The sequence below is a fragment of the Rattus norvegicus genome, chromosome 3 (assembly GCF_021556685.1).
Source record: "Rattus norvegicus strain SHRSP/BbbUtx chromosome 3, alternate assembly SHRSP_T2T, whole genome shotgun sequence".
Classification (NCBI taxonomy): Eukaryota; Metazoa; Chordata; class Mammalia; order Rodentia; family Muridae; genus Rattus; species Rattus norvegicus.
The window spans coordinates 14330569-14357390 of record NC_141536.1 but is presented as its reverse complement, the minus strand read 5'-3'; the positions used below and the strand labels follow the sequence as shown (position 1 = coordinate 14357390).

The window sequence follows — 26822 nt, the reverse complement described above, 5'->3', positions numbered from 1 at the left end:
GGCCACTCTTATGAGAGCATAGCTGGGTTTTTTTTTTTTTTTTTGGGGGGGGGGGGAGCTGGGAACCGAACCCAGAGCCTTGCGCTTCCTAGGCAAGCGCTCTACCACTGAGCTAAATCCCCAACCCCGCTGGGTTTAATTCTAAAGTAAATGTTGTTTTTTTGTTTTGTTTTGTTTTGTTTTTGGAAACAGTATTTCTCTGTGTAGCCCAGGCTGTCCTGGAACTCACTCTGTAGACCAGGATGGCCTTGAACTCACAGAGATCCACCTGCCTCTGCCTCCTGAGTGCTGGGATTAAGGATGTGCACCACTGCAGCCCTACTAAGGCAAATATTGTTTGCGTCAAAGGGCAACTCACATGACTCAGTTCTCTCCTGCCGTCAGGTGGGATGACAGGACTAAACGTGGGTCTTCATGCTTGACAGCAAGTGCCTTGATGAGTAGAGCCATCTCGTGCCCACATCTTTGATCTGGTGGGTGACAGTACCCTCAGGATGCCTACCTGGTATGAAACAGTGAGGCCAGGGGTCACCCATCCCCCAGCCCAAGGAACGGAAGATCAGAAGCCTGAGCAAATCCCCACACCGCAGGGGAAAGGCACAGGCCCCTCCTGAGAATTTAAAACATATCTGGGCGGTGATGGTCAGTGGCAGCAAGCTTGGAATTTTGGTTTCTTTAAAAACAGAAATATCTGGGTTGGGGATTTAGCTCAGTGGTAGAGCACTTGCCTAGCAAGCGCAAGGCCCTGGGTTCGGTCCCCAGCTCCGAAAAAAAGAAAAAAAAAAAAAAACAGAAATATTGTGAGACCACGTTTTCGTTTTGATCCCAAGTGTGGGATACGAAAGGGGCCACTTCAGATTGTCCACGGCCACTGCGGTCTGCCTTGTGCTCCGGCTCTAGGGGAGATGTGATTCTGCCAGCCGCAGAGTTTCTGTGAGTGTGTAACGTTCTGCATTCCGCGGACTTTTCAGAGGGTATATAAATGTTGCTTTGTTGTTGTGTCATCGTTTGTTAAATAGCAGTGCACAAAGAAGAAACAAGAAGAAGAAACTCTCCCCTAAGGAACTCAAGGCCCCTAATCATCAGGAAGGAAGTAGTCTAACAGACCCCTGACCTTACTCAGGGATCGCTTTCTTTCCCCTCTCTTTCTCTCTCCCATCTAGTGTTATGGGTTGAAAGGGTGACAGGAAGATCCAACCGCAATGGTTTGTCTACAACTGCTTTTTTTTTTTTTAAGAGTTATTTAATGTATGCGAGTACACTATAGCTGTCTTCAGACTCCCCAAAAACAGGGCATTGGATCCCACTACAGATGGTTGTGAGCCACCCTGTGGGTGCTGGGTCTTGAACTTGGGACCTCTGGAAGAGCAGTCAGTGCTCTTAACCACTGAACCATCTCTCCAGCCTCCACCCACAACTGCTTCTTGAACTGTATGTTCCCAGTAAATGCAACCTCACAAAAGACACCGTGTTCCTGTGACATCCCAAGCATGGGAAGTGGGTTGCCTGGGAATCTTAACCCAGGCCTGCCACAACTGCACAGCAGTTCACTGAGTTTGGCACCTGCTGGCCACACCGTTGGTATCACCAAACTTCAGTCACCTCATTGCTGGCTGGCTACTGATCAAGAGCTCTCAAGTACAGGATGACACCTCTAGCCAAATGCAGCCATGTGACTTTCACTTCTCTGTCAAACCAGCCATCTCTTCTCAGGCACAGGGGTTGGGGAGGGGCCTGGCATGGGTTCCATCAACAGTCACAGGTGGGGACCACACAAGTGGCATGTGGTCTGCTAGGCACACTGCACCAGAGGAATCCTCACTGGGAGTCATGTGCACCCCAAAAGATGGAGACGACTCTTTATAAAGTACATTACAGTCCCTGCTTAGAACACTATATGGGTCTAGTGAGCTACCATCCATAGCTGTTAAAATTCCCACATTAACTTTCTTTCCCCAAAGCCTGTGGTGTTTGAGGCCTAGCCCAGCCCACACCCGCCTGGCTCTTCCGCCTGCCAGCTGGCTTTCACAAGCCCCTGGCTGTCAGTGGGCTTTCAACCAGCTCCAGATATCTGCCCATCTTCTATCCATCCACACACACACACACACTCCCACCCACCCCCAGCTTGGGGGCCAGGAAGACAGGAAACAAGCCTGGGCAGGCATTGCCTGTCAATCAGGAAGTCGCTGAGGCCTGCTGGGCAGGTCAGGGCCCAATGCCTTGCAGCCTGACTCACACCTGGGTCTATGGGACAAGATTGGCCCAGACACTCCAGGTCCTGGCTGGGAGCGTAGCCCAGCCTGGCGCACAGCCACAGCCGTCTGCTGCCTTCTGTTCTTTTTGTAGGTGACAACCTCTTTTTATCTCCAAACAAAATCTAATCTGGAACTTTAGTACTAGTGGCCAGCCTGGGACCGACCCTCCTGTCCCGCAGTAGCGGCCTTAAGCACTTCTATGGGGCCCAGATGCACTGTGGAAATCACTGGCTAAGGAGAAAATACTGCTTTTAGACAGATGAGGAAAAAAAAAAATCCCTCATGAAGACAGGTCTAGAGAAAGAACTAATAAAGACAAGCCATTTAGAAGTCTAAGTATGCACACTTTGGCACATGATCTAAAGACAGCAGAGGCCCAGGCTGGGATGAAACAAAAGCCACCCAAGAGATTCTGGCCAACAAAGGCACTGACACCCAGGCCACGCCTCTCCAGACAGGGCCCGCCTGTCCAGCAGGTTCTGGCTGGCTGTCCTCCACAGGGTCTGTCTCCCGGCACACTATTTTATCAAAAGCCATTTCCGGGTAACAGGATTAATTTCACTCTGCATTTGGGTAGAAGCCAGTGTCAGATGACTGACCAGGCAATCTGGAATGGCCTGACTGGGGGTTGGGGGCAGCGACAGCTGCCATGGGCATTCCTGAGCATTGGACCCCCGCCCCCCAGGCACTCACATGTCACTGACTCTTCACAACACCCTTTTAGAAGATACCCCTGTGTCAGCCTGTTTGACCGGTCGGGGGGGGGGGGGGGCAGTCATGTCCAGTTGCTGGGACAGAGAGATCTTATCCAAGGTCAAAGAGCCCAGGGCCGAGACTCCAGGCTGTGGCTGTGGCAAAACCCGTGTGGTTGCGGTAGGCAGGAAAGACATCAGATGGATCCTGACAGCCGCAGTCAACCCAGGCACTCAGGGGCGGCCTGCAGATGTCAGTACTGATGACAGAGCTCTAATTCACACCCTGACTTCACAGGCCAGGCGTTCACAAGGAGAGGCCGTTCTTTTCACAGCCTCCCTGATACTAGGACCATCTCCTGCCTTCTCAGCCTTCGCCCTCAAGACCTGGGAACTGCGTCACCTACAGATGGAGCACCTCTGCACCTCAGAGCGCAATGGCCGCTTGGAGAAGCCACACCATCGAGTGTAGCTAAGGCCTTGGCTGGGAGACGCCCATAGAAAAGGGGGTAGATGGGCTCGGTGTGGAAGGTAGGGGAAGCCATCAACAGACAAGATGACGGAACCATGACCTGCCCAAAAGCGAGGAGGTGAGGTAAATGACCTAGGAAACAGCTACAGGGTCTGTGGGATGGCTCGGCAGGGCAATGGTGCTTGCAGCCAGGCCTGATGTGCTGGTGTGAATGAAAACTGTCCTCCTCCAACCCCCGTAGGTTCACATATTTAAACACTCAGTCCTGGATTACGGTGTTGTTCAGGAAAAGTCGTGGAACCACCAAGACACCAGTTCAAATATTTACATTACGGTTCATAACAGCACTAAAATTATAGTTATGAAATAGCAATGGAATAAGTGTACGGTTGGGGTCACCACAACATGAGGAACTGTGGGCTGCAGCACTGGGAAAGTTGAGGACCTCTGCTCTAGGAGGGGCAGCCTTGCAGGGGGAAGTTTCTCACGTCAGTAGAGTTTTATAGCCTTGGCCCACTTGCTTTCCGCTTTTCCTGTTGAAGATGTGATCTCGCTTCCTGACTTGGTGGCCTGCTCTCAGGTCCCGAGCTTGCTCCCCAAACCCACGTGGTAGACAAGAGAGTAGCCACTCCTTCAAGGTGTCCAGATTGCCTCACAACATACTGTGGCATGGATGACCTCAAATACATTACACAAATGCACGAGCGCACGCACAAACACACACACACACACATTTTTAAATGCAATAAAAATTAAACTAATTTTCATAAATTTACTTATTATATCTCACCAAAAAAATTAAAGAATAACACAAAATCCAGGCAGAAGATCAGAACAGCCATCATTGTGGCAGCATCTGCCAAAAAGCTATTGCCTAAGGAAGGCCCAGAGCCAGGGGCAGGGATGCATGTAATCTCAGCAGTTCAGAAAATCATTCATTCTAGGCCATCCTCAGCTACATTGGCTAACCTGGGCTATGTATATGAACCCTGCCTAAAATAAAGTTTTTTAATTCCACTGTTTATTTTCAGACACTTCGATGCTCACAGACCAATACATGCTGCAAACACTGGACCACTTGGTGCTGTGGGACACAGACACAATGAGTAGCCATCTGGTACACGGAGAGCAGAAAGTCCCCTAACGTCTCATGTATATACAAGGCCAGACAGCAAGCACACTGAGCTGTGCTGAGACCTCCTGCCTGATGCATCACCTTAGTGTCTAAGCATCCCAAGTAAAGAGTACAGGGGGGATGGGGGGCTCGTTCACAAATGCAGGGTCAGGCCAGCCTTGAGGCGGGGTGGCTTCCTGACTGGCTCTCGTGTTCGGGTAAAAACAGCAGGGAAATGAAGGGGACTCCACGATGTCAGCGTGCACCAGTCCAGCTAGGGCCTCCTCCCTCAGGGCCTCTGTACAGCATTCAGTAAAGCAGGCCTTAGGGAAGGAGGGAGGGAGGGCAGCTCAGAGGTTGAAAGCATACTGATTACAGAGGTCTGGGCTGTAACTCCAGCTCCAGGGGATCTAACCCCTCTTCCGGCCTCTATAGGCACCTGCACGTGTCCACACCCTTACACACACAAGCACACAGACACAGACACACACACAGACACACACACACACACACACACACACACACACACACACACACACAATTTAAAATAAATAAAAAAGGAGTGGAAAGACGGCTCAGTGCTTAAGAGCATTCGCTATTCTGGCAGAGGCCCCAGCACCTACATGGTGGCTCACAACAACCAGTTAACTCCAGTTCCAGGGGACCTGACCCCCATCTTCTAGAATCAGTGTGCGCTATACAGGTAAACCACCCATACACACAAATAAAAGTATATCTTCTTAAAGAATCTAAATACATCTTCGAAGAATGAAAGGAGCGCGGGTGTGGGGCAGGCAGGTAAGATGGCGAAGCAGGTAAGTGCTTGCTTGCCTCACATGCCTGATGACCTACCTGAGTGCAATCAGGAACCCACGTAAAGGTGGGAGGAGAGACCGATTCCCAAGCTCTTATACACTACACGCACGCACACACACCACAAATAAATGTTTAATAGAGAAGCAGGGGTGGCCCTTAGAAAATGACAGTGAACCCACACGTCCATTCCGAGTCGGAAGCTGCTCCCTCTAGAAAGCTGACCCAGGCCTGAAACACCACAACCGAGGATCTCTGTCCTCTGTGGAAGAACAATCTGTCCTCACCGAGAACAGTGCCTGAAGCTCCCTGAGTTCAAGGCCAGCTTGGTCAATAGAGTACAGCCAGGGCTACACAGAGAAACCCTGTCTGGATGGATGGACAGGCAGACAGGCAAGCACAGAGGAAACCGTATGAATGCGGGGTTCTAATGAGCTAGGGTTATGACAGGAGATAGCACCAGAGGACCCCGAGCAAAACTTAGCACCCACAACTACAATAAGAAAAAAAGCCTCTTCCCAGGCTCAGCTCTCGGGCACTCAGTTCAGCCTTTCCATGGCCTGACACACATCAACCTCCATCTGTTGTCCTCAGGACCCTTCCTTCATCAGAGCTGCTGCTCAGACAGCAACTAGCTTAAGCTCACACACCCTCCCATCAGCCCACTGCCAAGCCTTAACGTAACACTACCTTACTCTCTCCCCAGTCGCAGATCTGAAACACTGGGTTGGCAGCTTGTCCCAACCCCACACCAGCTGTGACTTGAGGCCAGATTCCTCAGGGATTAAAGGATGAAAGGAGTCAGGAGTGTAGCTGAGTGAATGTGATAGGAGGACCTGCCTGGCCTGCACAAGGCCCTGGGCTCGATGCTGAATGAGCACGCACGCACGCACGCGCGCGCGCGCACACACACACACACACGCACACACACACACATGCACACACACACACATGCACACACACACACACACGCACGTGTGCACACATACAGGAGATGAACTTGCTAGGTCTATTTTAAGGAACAGGACAATGAGCTGGGTGTGTGATCTACAAAGCCCCACACTAAGACTGAAGCAGGAAGGTGTGGAGTCAACCTTGGGCCAGGGCCACACAGAGCATTAATACCACATCTGAGCCAGGCTTCACTCTCTACGGGTTCTAGACTTAGAACAAATGCCCTGGGGCTGTTGTCTACCTAGACTGCCAGTGCCTGCTCTGTGGAACCACAGCAGCTCCCATTTCTCCACTCGTATAGCCAGTGAGGCCTGAGCTTCCCCAAGACAGCTTCTGTCCACCTCGAGGCCCCTGCTGTGCTGGACAGACCTGCTCCTCCATATACGAAACCTGTCCCCACACTGGAGTATACCCTCAAAAATCATGAGATCCAAGTTGTGATTGTACAGGATCTGTGTGAGTCAGGCCCTGTATGAGCCCTCAGAAGACAGGTGTACTGTAATTCTCAGAAAATTCTCTTGAGATCAGCAGTCCACTGTGGGCACACTTTAATCACCACCAAACTGTCCCAGTTCCAAGGCTCCCACATCAAGAAAACAGGGACAATCTGCATGGGTGCTTACCAGCGCTGCTTGGTTTTCTTTCTGCAACATCTTTTTTCTTTTTGCACACTCAATATAGACTCAAAGTTCCCATGCATGTGTGTGATGTGTGGTATCCCCAGCACTCACATAAAAACATGGTTGTACGAGCCTGCAGTCCCAGCACCAAGAAGCTCACCAACCAGACACTGCCCGAAATGTCCACCTTAGGCTGTGAGACCCTGACTCTAGACACTAGGGTGAGCGTGACAGAGAACAGACGCAACATGCTCCTGGCTTTTCACACCTATGCACAGCAGATACCCACACAGTTACATGTATGCATCATACAAACATGTAACACTAACACACACACACACACACACACACACACACACACACACACACACACACCAGGTCCATGGCCTCACCTCCCATCACCTCCCATCTCCATCAAGGCCACCTGGACTCTCAGAAACAGCTCTGCCATGATGGCAATCAACTGCCTCCAGTTTTTGCTCTCTGTTCTGCTATGGGTTTAGGTATGCAGTTCAAGAGGTCACTGAGGGGTGGTATGGAGCTCAGTGGTGGAAAGTTTGCCTAGAATAAAAAAGACCCCAACTATCATCCCAGCACAGCAATAATAATAATAATAATAATAATAATAATAATAATAATAATAACAACATTTTTTTTAAATCATGGGTTGGGAATAATGGGGTAATGTCTTCAATTCCAGCATTTGACAGATCTCTGAATTCAAGACCAACCTAGTCTACATAGAGAACTCCAGGCTAGCGAGAGCCACATAGTGAACGTCTATCTCAAAAGATAGATGGGAAAAGAAAAGAAAGGCAGTGGTGGCACATGCCTTTAGTCCCAGCACTCAGGAGGCAGAGGCAGGCAGAACGCTTGTGAGTTCAAGATCAGCCTGGTCTACAGAGTGAGTCCCAAGACAGCCAAGGCTACAGAGAAAACCTGTCTCAAAAAACAAATCACCAAACTTGAACTCACAGGGGCTGAGACTAGACAGACAATCAGGGAGCCTACACGGGTCTAACCTAGACCATCTGTGAATGTTATAGTTGTGTGGCACCTAACAGGACGTGGGCTGGCTGTTTCTGACACTTTTGCCTGCTTTGGGGGACCCTTGTCCTCTCACTTGATTGCCCTGTCTATCCCTAATATGAGGGGAGGTGCCTAAGCTTTGCAACATGGTATGGCGAGTCTGGTTGATAACCCTGGGAGGCCTGCCCTTCTCTGAAAGGAAAGAGAGGAGCTGTGGATGGGGAGGGAGGAGCGAGGGGAGTGGAGGAGGTCAGGAGCAGAGGGAGGGAAGGGAAATTGTGGTACGGATGCAATATATCAAAGGGTAAATTAATTTAAAAAAAAAGAAAAATTTAAAAAATAAAAGAATCATTTAAAAAAGAGAAAAAGAAAAAACTATCATCCACAAAGCTCACACAGCACTGTATCCCAAGTTCTAAATAGAGTTGCTATTTGTGTGTGTGTGTGTGTCTATGAGAAATTTTAAAAAGACACTAGAGAGGCAGACAAGCGGAGGAACACTCTGAGGCCGCCATCCCGCCAACGGCAGCTGTCTCCGCGCCGCCATCCAGCTGTGACTGTTTACACCCAAGGCCTCTCTGTGGATGACGTCACCCACAGCAAGCTGGAATCTGGGCAAACAGGAATGAGGCTGTGGGCCTCAGGCAGGAAGCAACTTTCTCCAGCCTGGGAGAAAGCAGTCCAGTCTACCACACGGGCCCTGCCACCTCAGTTCAACCCGAGGCAGCACAGACAGGCAGACCCAGGAGCGCTGGCACCCCAGCGACAACCCGCTCCGCTGGGAATTCCCGTGCCACAGAGGTGAAGTGGGGCCTCGGGCAGGGGACAAACTCCCTGCAAAGGCTTCTCTGCCAAAACAGCGGTGAGGAGCCAGGAGCAGGGAGGGGACAGATGGCTATTCACGGCCACTGCCAGGTGTCATGTCAACCCCAGGTGAGCACGGAGCCCTACGCCACAGAAGGCATCAATGCCGTGCCACACTGGGTGGGAGGGCTGGGAAGGCATTGTGAGAAGGCTGTGACTCAATGCTCAGCAACAGGAGATGTCCTCAAAGTCAGAGCCATGACGGACAGAGGGGCAGTGCCGCAGACACACCAGGGAGAGACTAGTGCACCAAACAGTCACACACACGTGTGCGTTCATCTCAAAGGGCCACTGGTCCCATCGGCTGGACTCAGAGCAATGATCTGGACACCCAGGGGTGTTCTGCTGAAGGACCACATACTCTTCTAGAACCCTCTCAGGTGAAGATGAATTTTGGGCGATTTTGGTGGCAGCAGGCCGACATGCTACAAGATGAGGGCTGTGGAGGGGACTGTCCTGTAACTCAGAGGAAACACCCTGGGATGGTGCCAGAAAGTGGTGGCTGCCTCTAAATTGAACAGGTCCAAGACTCCCTACTGAGTACACTGGCTAAGAGAGATCAAAGGGCACGGAGACAGGAAAGGAAAAAGCAAAAAAGGAAGCTAAACAAGAAACTAGGAGGGTCACCACACCCTGTGTCCTCTCTGCATATCCCAGCCAGGCAGAAGTATGCTCCAGCAAGCAGGCAGGCAGGCAGGCAGGCAGGCAGGCAGGCTGACAGACAGACAAACCCCCAATCTCCCTCCCCCCACCACCACTTCTTCAGGAGTGTAAGAAATCATAAAATTAAAAATACAAGAAAAATTCCCAGAGTTGAGAAACCGGATTACCAAGGCACAGAAAGAACGCTCAAAGACACTAGGAGAACAGGCAAGAACGGTCGTGTTTTCTCACAGTCTGCCTCCATCCCAGAAGGGCCCCCTTAGAATGAAAGGAAGCAATGACTCCCAACCCTCCAGAGTTTCCGGTGAGAGTCACCATGGAGACCAGCCTCAGGGCGTGTCCAAGGGAGCTTCTAGATTAGGGCGGCAGCATCCCTCCGGCCCAGGGTCCCAGACTAAAGAACTTAGCAGGATTCATCTCATGCTCTTTCTCCTTCCTGGTTACAATGAGCCGTGACTTCACGCTCTACCACAATGCCTGCCTTGCTGTAACACATCACTCTTTAACTGGGGCCAAAATAAACGCACCCTGTTGCTTTTGTTGCAACGAAGTGAGGTCACTAACACAGACCTAGACTCCAGCGGCCAGCAGGCGTTATGAAAATGTGTGAGAAGAAAAACGCCTCTCAGACTCATAAGCCAGGACTCATAGGTTCCTCCACCCCTCAGATGGTGCTGAGGCCCCATCCTCTTATCAAACAAGGCAGCCAACCCCCATGGCTAACTCAGTACCCAGTTTTCAGTGATAAATAAGACCTTGGAGCCCTGAGGAACAGAACCACTGGACCAGCAAATTCCAATGCTGACTGCTTCGAGACTTAACTTCACTCGGTGAAAAAAAAAATCCTCATTGTTTAAGCAGAGGCTGCCTTTTGATGCCTCATTTCAGAAAATGACACCCACCTGTAGGAACGGGAAAATAAGGGCTCAAAGAGACAATCAAACAGGTCCCAAAATGACAGTCATAGGTCACCTGAGAAGACAGCAGTGCTGTAGGGGAAGAGCCCAGCCAAGACCAGAACAGAGGCTCCAAGGTGTGACACTATTGATGGCAAAAGCCACTAAAGGTCACAAGTCAAAGCCTAGACTCCCCCCTCCCCCACTAAGGGAGATGCTAAGTAGGGCTTAGTAGCTGGTCTTCAGCTCAGAGTAGCCAATGCCCTTAAAAGGGACAGTGGAAGCCCAGTTTCCCCCATCCCCCTTCTTTTGAGGCTGTCCTGGTGATACTGGCTTTGTACACCAGGCTGGCCTTAAACTCACAGAGAACAGTCTGCCTCTGCCTCCTGACTAAAGGCCTGTGCCACCGCCTGGCTTTCCTGCCTTGTTACTCCCTGGTTAGTAATGAGTTGAGCATCACATGCTCCCCTCAACACGTGCTCCTCTGTCAGCCAACCAGCCATGGACGGGAAGCTGCAGAACTGTGGACCAAAATAAGCCTTTGTCCTTATTACGTAACTTACCACAGGTATGAGTTAACAGCGACCGGAAGCTCACCAGTGCGAGGCAGAGACGGATAGACATCCTTGTCCTTCAGCTCCCTGGCCGTCCCTTCTGCCCCAACATCACTACCTCCATTACTGTGGCTTCCATGGCATCCTCACACCTGGTGGGACAGTCCCTCAGTTCTGCCTTTCAGGAATGCCCTCATTGTTTTTGGCTTTTTGCACTTTCAAAGAAATTTAAGGAATTGGTTTGTATATTTCTAAACAAACAAATGCCAACAAGAGGCTGCCGGGATTGTTCCTGGAGTTACACGAATCTGGAGATCAGTTTAGGCAGAAACTACACCCTCTCAGGACCACGATGGCGAGCCTGTGGGGCCATGGCAGCTCTGGGCACTGCTGGTGCTCTGCTAATCAAGCCACACCCCGCCTGTGACTGACAGAACATACAGGCTCCAACACAGAAGACCCGAGACTGTTGATGCCTCCGCGTGATCTAAACGGAAGTAGGCCAGATGCCCGTCACCCCTACAGTGGGTAAACACTATTCACTGTTCAGCAGTGAGGACAAATAAACTCAAGGACTCGTGGCTGAAGCCCACGATGGAGCGACAAGCAGAGAGTTACTCTGTAAAGGTCGGGGACCAGCCACAGACAAAAGAGTGTACCTGATGTGACTGCAGATACGCAGAGCCATTTTAAAATGAAAGTCACAAACACAAAAGCATACACACATTTCCACAGCTTGGTGCTCAAAGCTCACTCAAATAGGTGCAAGGAAGACACCAGCTCCTTGGGGCAGAACACAGATGCATTCAGAAAGGAGTTTGTATCAGCCTTGAGGGGAAAGTCCAAAGGCGGTCTGTGCCTAGACCCTAGCACTCAAGGGGAATGAGGCAGCAGGGTCCTATTAGTTCCAAGCTAGCTTGGGCTACGTATGCAGCAAGGCCTGGTCTAAATAAGGAAAGAAAAGACAGAAAAGACTGAAGAAAAGTCTCAGTAAGTCCAAAAACTTGATTTTGGGGGTGAGGAGGAACAGGATGGATGGTGGGGGGAGCAGGATGATGGTGGGGGAAGCACAGGATGGATGGTGGGGGGAGCAGGATGATGGTGGGGGAACACAGGATGGATGGTGGGGGGAGCAGGATGATGGTGGGGGAAGCACAGGATGGATGGTGGGGGGAGCAGGATGGATGGTGGGGGAAGCACAGGATGGATGGTGGGGGGAGCAGGATGATGGTGGGGGAAGCACAGGATGGATGGTGGGGGGAGCAGGATGATGGTGGGGGAAGCACAGGATGGATGGTGGGGGGAGCAGGATGATGGTGGGGGAAGCACAGGATGGATGGTGGGGGGAGCAGGACGGATGGTGGGGGGAGCAGGATGATGGTGGGGGGAGCAGGATGATGGTGGGGGAAGCACAAGATGGATGGTGGGGGCAGCAGGATGATGGTGGGGGAAGCACAGGATGGATGGTGGGGGCAGCAGGATGATGGTGGGGGCAGCAGGATGGATGGTGGGGGGAGCAGGATGATGGTGGGGGAAGCACAGGATGGATGGTGGGGGGAGCAGGATGATGGTGGGGGAACACAGGATGGATGGTGGGGGGAGCAGGATGATGGTGGGGGAACACAGGATGGATGGTGGGGGGAGCAGGATGATGGTGGGGGAACACAGGATGGATGGTGGGGGGAGCAGGATGATGGTGGGGGAAGCACAGGATGGATGGTGGGGGCAGCAGGATGATGGTGGGGGAAGCACAGGATGGATGGTGGGGGAGCAGGATGATGGTGGGGGCAGCAGGATGGATGGTGGGGGGAGCAGGATGATGGTGAGGGAAGCACAGGATGGATGGTGGGGGCAGCAGGATGGTGGGGGCAGCAGGATGGATGGTGGGGGGAGCAGGATGATGGTGGGGGAAGCACAGGATGGATGGTGGGGGGAGCAGGATGGATGGTGGGGGGAGCAGGATGATGGTGGGGGGAGCAGGATGATGGTGGGGGAAGCACAGGATGGATGGTGGGGGAAGCACAGGATGGATGGTGGGGGGAGCAGGATGATGGTGGGGGAAGCACAGGATGGATGGTGCTCAGGCTACACATGTCAGACAAGCCCTTGACCACTGAGTTCCACCCCCAGCTGCTAAAAACCCTTGAATCAATGAAGAACTCACACCCTTTGAAAAGCCCACTCCAAGTTCAAGGCCTCCCTGGTTTACATAATGTTTCATGCCACAGAGGGCTATATGGGACAGACACCTCCTTTCAACAAAACAAACCAAAACGGATTTTGAAATGGAGAACTTAAACAACCTGGAATGTTAAACACCCCTGTAACCCTGGACTCAGTAGGTGACTGGGAGGGCCTGCCTGACCTATGCTGCAGCCCCTTTCTCAGAAACCAGTGCAATGGGGAGGCCCTCTGGAAAGACAATTCTGCAGGTAAGACCAGAACCTGGTTGCCAGCATCCACAACAGGCAGCTCGCAGCCACCGACGTGCCAGGACACCCAGAGACTGTCTTCTGGACTCCTGGAGCCACGCCCACACACAAAAAGCGAAACCCATCATCTAAAACTAAACAAAATCAAGGCCGGTAGAAGACCTAGAAAATACCACAAATCGGGCCAGGACATTATTAACAACAAAGATTAAAACAAAAATACATGTGAACTCGGAGGGCATGCTGTGACTTCAGACAGGATGAACTGTGTCAAGCAAAGAAATCCAAAAGGTCACCAGAAGGTCAGGAAGAGGCACTGGGGAGGTGGCTCAGTGGTTACAACCACTTGTGGCTCTTGCGGAGGTCCCACTCAGGCCAACTCAGGAAACTGAAAATCATGAACCCCAGCCAATCCAACACACAGATCCACTGAGGACATGCTAGACAAGACAACCATGGGGCTCTAGGAATGACCACAACCGTCCACAGTGTGGTCAGCTCTGAGTGGCCCTCTCCACCCCCCATAAGGGTCCTGCTTTTATCAGCGGGGCCTGTGTTGCCAAGATCAGACTGATCCCGCCCAGCCGGTCTGCAGCACTCCTTGGCTCACTTTCCCTGGACCACTATTCTCCGAGGACCACGACTATTACTAGGACTCCAGTTGAAGGATAATTTGTAACTCTACATCTGTAGAACAAAAGCTGCAGCCAGGGCTAGGGCGTGGCTCGGGGGTGGGTCCCTCATCTACCATTCAGGTCACCAGACCTAAGTTCAATCCCCAGAGGCAAGAGCAACAAAGGTTTTGTGACTTAATTAAAAAACAAAACAAAACAAAAAACCAGAGGGTAGCATATACCATAATCCCGGCATTCATGGAGCAAAGTAGGAGCACCTCTAAATTCCTGGCTAGCCTGGTCTACACAGAGTTTCAGACCAACCAGGATATATACACAGTGAAACCCTGTCTCAAAAACCATAATTTTTATTTGTTATTGTGTGTGTGTGTGAGTATGTATGTGTGTGTGAGTATATATGTGTGAGAGTATATATGTGTAAGTGTGTATATGAGTGTGTGTGTGAGTGTGTGAGAGTGACTGTGGAAGGGGTATGGTGTGTATGTGTGTGTATGAGTGTGTGTGTATGTGTGTGTGAGTATGTATGTGAGTGTGTGTGTGAGTATATGTGTGTGAGTGTGGGGGTGTGTGGGGTGTGTAAGTGTATGAGTGTGTGAGTATGTTTGTGTGAGTGGGGGGGGGGGTCAGGACCACATCCACCCACCCATCTGTCCACTCGCCCACCCATCCACCCACCCATTCACCCATCCACCCATCCACCTATCCATCCTTCCATCCATCCATCCATCCATCCATCCATCCATCCATCCATCCATCCATCCATCCATCCGTTCACTCACTCACTCACTCATCCACTCACCCACCCACCCATCAACCCATCCATCCATCTATCCTGTGGATCCTGGGATTTCACTCAGTCCAACACTATGCCTAGAGGCAAGCACCTCCACTCCCTGGGCCACCTGACAGGAGCAATCAGCCACCACACGCCATCCACTCGGACCAGTACATGTATACCACCAGACATTTCTTCAAACCACATTTCTTAGTTTGCATTCAAAGAATCGGAAGGCGGGAGAATGGCCGGGCAAAACCCCATTGCTCTGGGGATGATAAAAAGCATAGTCCACTCAAAACGAAGCAACACCCACTTTCTCTTTCTGCACCTTGGCCTGCTGAAGGAGGCAGAAGCTAGCAATGGTGGCCTCCAGAGAAGCCCCAGGGGCTCAGAGGTAGAGGCATGGACCCATAATCTATTTTGAGTTTGAACCCCACCCAGGTTTCACAATGAGACTTTAATATTTTTTAAATCCCCAAGGAGACTCCTTCCCCAAGAGGCTATTCTGAGAGTCCCTCTGACTTGGGTGAGGCCTCACCTACCAGGCTGGCGCAACACCTTCACCCACAAAGAATTCTGGGGGTTGTAGTTCTCACAGCCAAGATGGCGCTCCCCCTCCCTCCCTACTTCAGAGCCACATACCTCTCCAGAGGACTGTTTACAAAGATGCTCACCAGGAACCAGCCCCCCCCCCACCCCCACCTCCCAAGGCCTGGCTTCTCTCTGAGGAAAATAAAGGTTGAATTCTAAAGATAAAGGGCTGAGTTGGTCTCAGGAAGAGTTCTACAGGAAATTCACACTCTATTTCTTCCCCATTGTCTTAGAGAAAAGGCAGGGCAGTGGTGGCCACTGCCCCCCCTCAGACAAGATGGTGGTCAGAGGGGACAAGGCAGGAGAGAACTGAAAGAAAGCAAACTATGAGCCTGCAGATACCTCATCTGCTTATTCATAAGAAATATCACAGCCAGATGGAGAGACAGCATAGCGGTTAAGAGCACTGGCTGCTCCTTCGGAGGACCTAAGTTTGATTCCCAGCACCCACAAGGCAGCTTTTTGTAAGACCAGCCCCAGGAGAATCAAACGCCCTCTTCTGGCCTTTTTGGGTACTGCATGCATGTGGTACACACATGCAGGCAAGTGAAATCATACTCATAGAAAAAAGTAAATATTAAAAAAAGGAGGGGGTTGGGGATTTAGCTCAGTGGTAGAGCGCTTGCCTAGCAAGCGGAAGGCCCTGTGTTCGGTCCTCAGCTCCGAAAAAAAAAATCACAGCTAGGTGTGGTGGTGCCTTTAACCCCAGCACTGGGGAGGCAGAGGCAGGTCTGACTTTGAGGCCAGTCTGGTCTATAGAGAGAGTTCCAGGGCCACATAGAGAAACCCTACTTCAAAAAAACAAAAACTAAAAAAAAAAATAAAACAAAATAAAGCACAGCACGCACCCACAGACATTCATCACGCAAACAGAACTGCCCACCACACCGCTCTGTGCCTATAAAAATCTTATCCTAACCAGTCCATATCTCGGCGACTTGGTTCACTTTGACCCATCTCTTTTGGGCCTTGAATGTCAGCATCAAATGGTGAGCCCTGACACCTCAGGAGAGCAGAATTCACCAGCTAATTAAATCTAGTCTTTCTTCCCCGTGAACTTGGCCAGCCCAGCACCATGATTCATCCAGGATGTGCAAAGATGCACAGTGGGCTCTTCCCGAGGGAGGTGCATCCCACAGGTCTTTTACATGAAACAAAGGCAGGCAGAAGCATGCTGGGTGTCAAAGGCTCAGAGTTCTTGTGGTAGCTGGAGCAGCCTCGCTGGGGCCTGTTCCCAGGACAGTAGTCCTCCGGATGGAAGAGAGGGCCAGCGGGGAGGAGCCATGGCTCCATTTTCTACCTCCCGTGTTTATGCTGCACATCTTTGTCACAAGTCTGGATGTTCACTGGTGCCTTGCTTTGGGGCGGGCAGGGGGCACCTCAGTGACATATACCATTGCTGTTTGACCAGGTTCCTCACCCTGTACCAGTACGTCCGGGGATTGTGTCAACATGCACGACAGTGAGATAGGACAGTTGGTGATGTGAGACAGGCTGCATCCAGCCCGAGCAGCTAAAGAAACTAAGTCTCCAGGCCGCTACCTGCCTTCATTCCCTCCCCCAGAGAAGAGACTCCGTAAAGGGCACCAGCCAGCGTTTGACACCCTTACTGGGTGGAAAAGAAGATGGCGGTGGAGATCGTAGAGGTGGGAACGGTGGAGAGAGCCCAGGGCACCGTAGACAACCCAGGAAAGCCAATGTTGGTTCAGGGGTCAGAGCTGCTAGAGGAAAAGGCAGGGCTGTTGGATCTGGGTCTGCAGCTGAGTTTAGTGCAATTAGAAGCCTCAGCATCTAGTAAACAAACGAGTCCCAAGTGTACAGCCTGCCTACTCCAAACCCCTAGGCCCTCCTTGAGTGCTGAGTTCAGGGCCATTAATAGCTCTCCTGTTTATTGAGAGCCTGCTTGCCTCGTGCCAGGTACCTTGTAAACGTTTAAGTACACGACCTTTCAAGTCTCCTCCATTCTATGAAGGTCTAACGCAGCTACAGCGTTCTACAAGCAGGCAGAACAGGGTAAAAAGATTTAAGTAGCTGGCCCCAGGTCACCAGTTCGGTGTTAGAACCTACGGACTTGAAGACAGTGGACCCCAAAGCAGGTCACCGCAGAGGGTGGCAGGCGGGGTGGCAGCCATGACTCTCTTCCAGTAAATGCCTAGATTTGGGTTCACAAGACACAACAGGGGTGGGGGTGGGGATGACGGCGCTCAAGTGTGAACTACCTCCTCTGGGCATGCTGTAGCCCTTCACAGATGCCTGACAACCACACCCCAAGCCTCTCCTGCTATACTCTTTCTCAGTCACTCTTTTTTTTCTTTTCTTTTCTTTTTTTTTCCGGAGCTGGGGACTGAACCCAGGGCATTGCGCTTCCTAGGCAAGTGCTCTACCACTGAGCCAAATCCCCAACCCCTCTCAGTCACTCTTTAGGAGTTGTAAAGCCGCAGCCAAGTCAAGAGCATCCTCAGCCACCCCACAACACACACACACACAAAAAGAAGATTTAAAAAAAAAAAACAACAACAACAACAAGAGGCCAGTGAGATGGCTCGGCAAGTAAAGGCATTTGCTGCCAAACCTGACAAGTCAAGTTCAATCCCTGGACTCTATCTGGGAGGAAGGAGCCACCTCCCTTAAGTTGTCCTCTAACCTCCACACATGCACAGCGGCATGCATGCCTACCCGCACACACATACACATTTTAATAATAACTTTAATAATTTTATAATAATGTTAATAACAGTTACTAGGAAGGAGTTGGGGGAAATCTATGCAACAGCCATTATAGGAGCTTCAACTGCACACCACGGAAGGCCGCGGAAAACGCCAAAGGGAGGCATCTCTGCACTGCCTGCACCAGGCGCCAGTAAGGAAGGGCAAAGTTAACGTCAAGGACCATCTCTTTAGCCCCTAACAAGAGCAAGCTGGCCGTGTCCCACTACACTGTCTACGGGCCCTCACCTGACAGACCAGAGCAGCTCCCGCCACCGCCCTGCACTGCAGATACCTATCGGCAAATCAGCTCTGACACACCGACCTGCAGGTCACGACCTCTAACCTCCGAGAGAAAGACCTCGCACGGGGAGCACGCCCTCACAGCTCCGGTTTACAAAGAGAAAGAAAAGCAGCAGAGTCTACAAGTGCCCTTACAGTCTACCTAACGCACTTCACACTTCTGAGGGGAAAGCCGTCCTTTGACACACACCCCCCCCCCCACACACACACACACACACACACACACGCACCACGGCACCGATCTCGCTCGAGCACACAGTTTCTGAGACAGGATCTCACTACGTAGCCGCGATTGGCCTGGAGCTCAAGAGATCCACCTGCCTCCCCAACGCTGGTGTCCAAGGTGTGAGCTACCGTGCTTGACTAGGTAACCTGGGTTAGCCTTGAATGGCAATCCTCCTGCCTCCACCTCCCAAGTACCAAGATTACACTGTGTGCTACCCATCTTGGTCTTGCTTTTCTCTCCATGACATAGTTTACAATTGTAAATAAAGTTTGTTTTTTTTTTAAGACTTTTACTTTTTGCCTGCTGGGTGCTGAGATTAAAGGCTCACACCACCACGCCTGTGTATATTAAGCTGGGCATGGTGGCTCATGCCTTTAATCCCAGCACTCAGGAGGTGGAGGGAGGTGGACCTCCTCGGAGCTGAAGGTAACCTGTATACAAAGCCATTCCCAGGCCAGCCAAAAAACAAGTAAGTCTACTGGGAATATTTGGGCCATGGGACCGAGCTATATATAGATGGTTGCGCTATTTTGTTTTGTTTCTATACATTTGTGCGTTTCTCAAAAACTAATAAGCACGATATCTAAAATATTAAGAATAAGTCCTATCTGTATCGATTAATAAGAAGAAACACTCAGTATGTTTGAAAACGCACCCTGTGATACAGATAGGTGACTCCATGGTTGATCTGTTTGTTTTTCTGTGCTGGATCCAAAATCCAAGACCTTGTGTGTGCTCTGCTTCTAAACTGCACCCCAGTCCCCCAGCTGCACCCCAGCTCCCACACCCCCGGGGTCTGTTTTCTGAAACAGCCTTTCCCTAAGCCCTTTAAGCCTACATTTACCCGTATACTGAGTCTGGTAGGATAAACACGGCGAAGTGTAAACAGTGCTTCCTCCCCGGGCGGGGGAGCTCGGGGGAGCTCACTTGTACTCCTCTTGGCGCCCCCCCTTTTCTTCTTGTGTGTAAACCGGTATTGTATATATGCATATGTACTTTTTAAATTAACTTGCTGGAAAAACAAACACCAGAAAAAGTCGTATTGTGTCTCAAAACAACCCCCTGCTCTCCCTAATGACTTCTAAACACTGAGCCCACTCAGTCCCACAGACGGGTCACCCAGGCAGGAGGGACCTGGCCCCTCCCAGACAGGGCTGTATTTTCTGTCCTTGTGGGAACAGAGCTGTTCTTTAAGCTCTGGGCTGTCTGTAAACACCACCTGCCCAAAAAGGCTCTGGAGAACACAAAGGAACCTGGGTAAGGGCGCTGGCCACAGCCCTTCTTCCACCCCTTCATCTGTACAAAAGCATGACCCAAGGCATGCTGGGAGGTTGGGCACTTACAGAATGTCCAAATTCAAAAAGGCCTCGGTACCCTGAAAAGCATGGGCGCTCTCCAGGGATCTGCAGTTTCTGATTTCAATGTAAGAGCCGTGTTTATCACCCCAGGCCTCGGCGTGCTGCTTCCAGAGGAGTGCTTATTTCAGTTCTGCCACAAACTCCAGGCAGGGTAAAGCTGATGCTGGTGGCCTCTAGTGAGACCCCCTTTTACAGGTGACCTGAGAGCACAATGACACAGGGAGCAACAGCTCATACTGGCGTAAACAAATCCCACAGACTAAAAACAGCTGTGCTTACTAGCTGTCATCCACGGATGGATGGACAGACGGACACGGACGGATGGACGGACGGAAGGGTGAAGAAAATACAGTACGCGGGCACATGCAAAAACAGTGTATGCACAGGGGATAGGGAGTAGATGTGGCAGGACTGTCACCTCTTGTGTGTGTGGGGTCAGAGGGCAACTACTGAGGTCTGGTTTTCTCCTGCTTTACCAGAGTTCCAAGGCCATCTATTGGGCTGGCATGGTCACGTGACATGCACCTTTACCTGCTGAGCCATCAGCCCCCGTCCTGTTTGCTTTTAAGATAAGGTCCAGGGGTGGGGATTTAGCTCAGTGGTAGAGCGCTTGCCTAGCAAGCGCAAGGCCCTGGGTTTGGTCCCCAGCTCCGGAAAAAAAAGAAAAAAAAAAAAAAAAAAAAAGATAAGGTCTGGCTCTGCAGCCTAGACTATCCTCAAATTCTTGATCCTCCTGCCTCTGCCTCAGGAAGTTCGGCAACCTACCACACCATGGAGTGAGCCAGTAACAAGACGATGAACGGTGGGTCATTCTGCTTATACAAGGGACCCAGAACCGTCAAACTCAACGAAACTGACTGGTGACAGGAGGCTGCCTGAGGCTGGAAGACTCAATCTTTAATGGACGGCCTTTCAGTTTGGGAGGATGATGCCACCTGAAGATGGTTGGTAATGAGTGTGTGCCCCACTCCACTGAGCTGGAACCTTACAAACAACACATTTTTACTACGGTAAAAATCATTTGTAGGGGTCGGGGAAGACAGTTCTGTGTGTAAAGTACCTGTGTATAGGCCTGACGCTCAGAGTTCAAATGCCCAGCACCCCATAAAGGTCAGGTGGGCACCCTGCAACCCAGTGCACCCGAGAGACAGAAGGCTGCGTTCCTAACTACACTGACCGGAGCAGTGAGTTCTGGGTTCGAGTGAGACCGGGTCTCATGTGAGGGGGAAGAGTGAGCCAGCAAGACGTGAAATATGTAACCTCAAACCTCCACAAGCATGCATGCATGCACACATGCATATGTGCAGGGACACGGCACACATACACACAGAAATTAAAGTAAAGGGTATTTTTTAAAACTTTACAAATTGTGAACAAGGAGCGAAGAAAAGCAGGACCAAGGCCGCAGCACACACTGTGATCTTGCTCCTTGGGAAGTAAAGGCAGGATTGCCAAGGCAAAGCCACCCTGGCTTATAAACCAGACCAGAGCACGTCAATCCCAGCACCCAAGAGGCAGAAACAGGCCGATCTCTGTGAGTATGAGGCCAGTCTGGTCTACAAAGTGTATTGCAGGCCCCATCGAAGGAAGGCTCCAGAGAGAGATTCTGTCTCAAAAAGAAACCACCACCCACCCTCTAGCTGGGGTGGTGGCTCTCACCTTTGATCTGCACACATCAAAAAAAGAAGTAATGACAGTTTGGGACATTCCCCCCAATGCCTCTCTTGGGGGGGAGCTTCCTGCCAAGTACCCACACGCCCCTCCCCCTCCAGAAGGACTGGGGGTTTGGGCCAAGCACCTTTCTACACTCAGTCCAGCATGTGATGAAAACCTTGAACCGGGGACTGGGGAGACGGAGAGGCACTAAGATCAATCAATTATTTTCTTGGCTCCTAGCGGGCACATCAGGCTAACAATCACCCGTAATTCCAGCTCCAATGCGTCCAGCACCCTTCTGGCACCGAAGTCCCGTGCCCACATCCACACGGATAAACACTAAAATAATAAAAATAAATCTAAAAAAATAAAAAGACCCTAACCCAGACAGAACCACCCAGAACCTGGTGGTTCATGACGGAAGTCATCTCATGCTCACCATGAGAGAGGAAGGCAGGGCTGGAGAGATGGCTCAGCCGTTAAAGGCTAGGCTCACAACCAAAAATATAAGAGAGGGGTTGGGGATTTAGCTCAGTGGTAGAGCGCTTGCCTAGGAAGCACAAGGCCCTGGGTTCAGTCCCCAGCTCCGAAAAAAAGAACCAAAAAAAAAAAAAAATATATATATATATATATATATATATATATGAGAGAGGAAGGTAACGGACAGGACTGGAAACTTAGGAGCTCATCGTGGTGATGAGCATCTTCAATCCCAGCACTCAGGAGGCAGAGGCAGACATCTATGAGTTCGAGGCCAGAGATGGTCTACGGAGCGAGTTCCAGGGCAGCCGGGGCCGCACTGAGAAACCCTGTCTCAAAAAAAGAAAACTTCGAAAGAGAAAAACCTTAGGAATTCCACTGCAGGAAGGAAGATAACCAGAAATAAAAACCAAGACAGAAAAGTCGTAAGAGAGGGGAAAGACAGGTAACAACCACCGAAATGCCTGACAAATTGCAAGAATAAATAAATCAACAGATACATGGAACGCAACATCCACGAGGACAACCAGGTTGTCCCTGGTGCACAGTGCATACGTGTAGAATGTTCCAGTTGTAAAGACGCCAGCACGCTCAGGGCAGGCCTCTCCAGTCTAGCAGGTGGGGTAGGTAATTAATTGTATCTGTCTTTTCTTAGTAATCCTTGTCAGTGTCTCCTAATAATTTTTTCAAGGATCACTTTTACTAGGGGTAACGTTATTTTATAGGACCTTGCACAATGGCGGGGAAAGCCCTGTGACCACCGGAGTATCAGCTCCTCCCAGAGCCAAAGAGGAAGAAGCCAATGGTCAGAGAGAAGGGATAAAGGACCTAGGCTGGCTAGAGGGAGAGACACAAAGGCAAACATGCCAGACCACAGCCCCTGCCAGTGGACTTCACCCGGCATGGCCACCTCCTTCTGCTATGAGAAACCCCACACGAGCGTCACTACACAATCCACGATGTTCTGGAAAGATTATAGTAGAAGGGGGGGAAAGTACAGCAGAAAACAAAGCTCAAGCAAGTCACCAAGGCAAACACCCTTCTGGAGCACAGATTCCCCTCAGGCCCGCCTGTGTAAACAGCAGTGTCACCTGTGCAGAGACCCAGGCCTGCCAGCTCCCAGGTGAGGATGCCAAAGGGTCCCTGTGAAACCCAAATGCTCGTGGTAAACAATGTCCCATGTCCCCAGCTCCAGGAGGCTGTCCACCTATCTCTCTCCACGGCTCCCAGCACCACTAGCCCTCTCTGGCCCCATCCCAACGTGCCCAGGTCTATCCAAATCCAAGTAAGAAAGACTGAAGGCCGAGAGATGGCTCAGCGGTAAGGGTGACTGCGGCCAAGCCTGACAACCTGAGTTTGATCCTGAGGAACCACAGGGCAGAAAGACAGGGCCAACTCCCACAGGTTGCCCTGAGACCACCACTGGAGTACCATCGGACACAGGCGGAGACACAGACTCGATAAATATAATCGAGTATAATTCGAAAAACGCCTTAAACTCACTTGGCCCTGCCTCTGTATACTATACTCGTTTCAAAAGCAAACAAAACAAGGCTCACAGCACAGAGCCCAACGGATGTCTGCTGGCAATGTTCTTTCTTTCCCCCTTTTTTTTTCCCAAGAGAAAAAAAAAAAAGTACTGTTTTAAGACCTGCTATGGACAGGCCCTATTAATACCTGCTGGCCTGTAACTCGATCCGAACATTTGACAGCAGAGGAGTCTCATTATGGAATTTAGAAATACATGCACTGGCCCTCCCAGCCTATTCTGGTTTGAAATAGAAACTAACCCCGAAATGATCAATCTTAAACTCTAGAACAATGAGAGATGGAGCCAACCCACAGCCATTAGCTGTGAGCTGGTATTTTCTGTGAGGTGAGGGGGGTGGGGTGGGCTTTAAAATACAATAAAATAATCTTTTATTTTAAAGGAAAAAGGAACGGGGTGGGGGGCGGGTGGGAGAGAGCAGAAATTCAAACAGGATGGAGGGCGGCAGGGCAAAGCCCAAGGCTCAGGAACCAGTTCTGACCGGCTGTTCCAGAAACTCCACTCTCCCAAGGCTTTTGACTCTTAAGTGCCCTGGGATTTCCCCGTCCCTCACCCTCTCCAGACCAGGGAAGAGTGGGAAGGACAGGAGCAGGTCCCACACAAGCAGCATCGGCATTGCTAGAACTCCCCAAGAATTAAAATCCTGTGGCCAGGACCAGACAGGGGAGGAAGGTCAGACAGCAAGGATGAGCTAAATGGCAAGCAAATAAAAGCCAGGAGGGACATGAAAGTGCCTTAAAACTCAGCAAATGGCTAAAGGAAATGAAACGACACAACACACACACACACACACACACACACACACACACACACCCCTACCTACCTCCTGGACTGCAAGTCACTGTTTATCCAAGTGGGGATCAGCAAGTTACCCAGGGTTGTCCAAGAGGAAATCTAGGCCTCAGTCATCACTCAGAGCGAGACCAGTATCTGTCTCCACATTGTATTAGCAGAAACCCTTTTGTAGTCTCCCATTAGCAGCAGCCCAGGTTTTAGGCACAGGGTGATAAAGAAATATCAAACAATTTGCTGGCCACGGCATTTGCGGGGGGCGGGGGTCCCCAATTCCATAAGCCACACAACAGGAGGGAAAGTCAGGAATTAAAAGGAACCAGCAAAACCAAGAAACCTACGAGAAAGTACAAGTCTACCACCTTCCCGGGCCGGAAACACTCTGCTGTGAACCTTACCTGAGGCTCCCACGAGATACACCGGCAGTCTTATTAATCCCATTTTATAGATGCAAGAGCTGGGGCTCAGAGACTCGGATAGAGTCACTCAAGAGAAACTGAACAGGGCTCCGAGAGGCACACTTGCCTGAACAAGCTGAAGGCTCCCCAAACAATTACTTGCCCATCCCCAAGGAGGGCAGTTACCTTCCAAAGTCAAGACTCGAGAGTTCCTGCCTCTCCCATCCATCCTGTACGGTTCCAGTCCACGCAAAGCCAGCTACCCTATAGACAAAACCCTGCTCTAACGAAGGCTACACACGCCTTCCGGTGCTTACTCCCCACAGAGGCCCAGCACTGACCGAGTCCCTAGAATGTGGGTATTTTGTTGGGTTTTCACTACGTAGCCCAGGCTGGCCTGGAACTTCCAGTCGTCCTACAACACCCAATGTTTTGAATCCCTTCTCCAACGCTGCCACTTCAGACCAGCACCTGTGGCATGCCCCAGCATGGATGACACCACAAGTGGCCAGCCTTCTGTCCTAGGTTGACAGCACGGAGAGACTACAGGGCACCGACGACGGCATGCCAAGTCATGCCTCTCTGCCAGTGAAGGCTGAGGAGTCCCTCGGTTTGGAGGTGGTGGCAGCAAGCATCCCGCTCCACAGCCTGTACCCCTCAGGTCCCAGCTTGCACCACGACGGTGCAGACATTACGATACAATGCAAGCCCCTGCAGTTGTACTGCCTAGAAAAAGGTCGCTGAGGTTTCAGACAGACGGACTGAAAACCCAAGTGAGATATACAATGCAGACAGACAACACACCGAAATACACGCTAACCTGTCCAGGAAAGAAACACCGTAGGCGAAATGTAACTATCGTGCAAAAGACAGCTTTTATAAAGGTTTCTCCCAGGCAGCCATTTAGCAAATGACACACTCCGGAGAGCATCGGCGCCCCCCTTCTCCCACTTCCTTCAAGCTCACCACTGCCTGGGGGGGAGGGGGGAGCGACACCTATTCTTGCCTAACAGTGGGCTCCGTCTCCCCACGATATTTACAAAGAAAGGAAGGCAGCAGCGTCCACTTTTGTCCAGGCAGATCCTCTACAGAGAGGCCCACCATCTCAATAGGTCTGCATTTCTCTCTTAAAAGGTAGACGAAGAAAAAAAAAACAAAAAAACAAAAATCAATCTGGCAGGCCCCGAGCAGCGACATCCTGTTTATTATTAAACATTTTTAGCGGCGGCTCCGGGTGCCGTGAAAACACCTCCCCGCTTCCCGCAACCGAACCCACCCGAGCCGGGGCGGCGCTCGGCCTGCGGTTCCGGACGGCCTCGGGGTCCCGCGTCCCTCCGCCCCAGCGGCCTCGTCGCTGTCCCTGGGCGCAGGAGAGCCCTCGGGCTCGATCCCAGCAGCCAGCCTTGCCCGGCCCCGCCCGGCCCGCCGTCCTCCCGCCCTGGCCGCCAAGACACAACAATGGCGAGCTGGGGAGCGCCGAGCAGGCCGCCCAGGCCGCAGCCCCGCGCCCGCCGCAGCGCACCGCCGTGGAGACAAAGCGCAACCCCGGCCCCGGCCCCGGCCCACCTGGTCTGCGTCCGCGCGCGACGGGCCCGGGCGATGGCGGTCGGGCGGCGGCCGGGCGCGGGGGCGGCGGATGGCGGCGGATTGCGCGGCGGCGGCGCGGGGCTCGGCGCTCTGCGCTCCTGCCTCCTCCTCCTCCTCCCGCTCCTCGGCGCTCGCTGGAGCCTCGGCGCTGTGGCTCGCCGCCGCCTCCCGCCCGTGCTCGGCTCCCCGCCCCCCGCCGCCGCCGCCTCCGCCTCCGCGCCGCCCCCGCCCGCCGCCCGCACGGTGGCCCGCGCAGCGCCCCCTGCTGCGCCGCCCCTGTCCCGGGAGGGAGGGAGGGAGAGAGAGAGAGAGGGAGAGAGGGAGGGAGGGAGAGAGCTTGGGGAGCGAGCTGGGCCGCGGTGCAGAGGGGCTGCGGAAGAGAGGGACCTAGAGAGAGGAGGCTCG

The 26822-nt window shown here is 51.7% G+C and overlaps 1 protein-coding gene across 13 annotated transcripts in view; it reads right to left on the bottom strand.

The window, feature by feature from the left end:
• The window catches only part of Prrc2b (proline-rich coiled-coil 2B), an 85874-nt gene extending 59313 nt beyond the window's left edge, over nucleotides 1-26561 (bottom strand). For 8 of the 13 annotated variants that reach the window (XM_087651321.1, XM_087651328.1, XM_087651326.1 and 5 more), the window contains exon 1: nucleotides 26397-26561. The gene's annotated coding sequence lies outside the window, so the exon portion shown is untranslated. Of the gene's footprint in view, nucleotides 1-358; nucleotides 503-25650; nucleotides 25748-26106; nucleotides 26244-26396 lie in introns of those variants that run through there. The other 5 variants (XM_087651329.1, XM_087651336.1, XM_087651327.1 and 2 more) reach the window with 4 other exon arrangements.
• Between the last annotated feature and the right edge of the window lie 261 nt (nucleotides 26562-26822).